Source organism: Colobus angolensis, unplaced genomic scaffold, assembly GCF_000951035.1.
Source record: "Colobus angolensis palliatus isolate OR3802 unplaced genomic scaffold, Cang.pa_1.0 Scaffold325, whole genome shotgun sequence".
In the NCBI taxonomy this organism is placed as follows: Eukaryota; Metazoa; Chordata; class Mammalia; order Primates; family Cercopithecidae; genus Colobus; species Colobus angolensis.
The window spans coordinates 252419-252873 of NW_012116544.1; positions in this window are offsets into that span (position 1 = coordinate 252419).

The window sequence follows — 455 nt, forward strand, 5'->3', positions numbered from 1 at the left end:
GAAATGCAAACTAAAACCACAACAACATACCATTATCATCTATTAGAGTGGCTAAAATGACAAAGACTAACCATAGCAAGCATTGGTGAGGATGTAAAAGGAGCGAAACTCTCATGCACTGCTCATGGGAATGTCAAATAACGTGGTCACTTTGGAAAATAGTTCAGTAGTTTCCTTAAAAGTTAAACAGTCACTAACCATATGATCCAGCATGGCCTTCTAATTATTTTTCCAAGAGAAAAGGAAATATGTGAATGTTCATAGCAGCTTTATTTGTAACAGCCAAAATTTGAAAACAACACAAAGCTTACTAGTTGATGAACAAATTATGATATATCCACGCATATAAAGTGCTACTCAGAAACAAAATAGAATAAGCTATTTTATACACACAAAATCATTAAATCTCACAGGAATTATTCCAAGTAGTGCTTGCTTTGGCAGCACGTTTACTA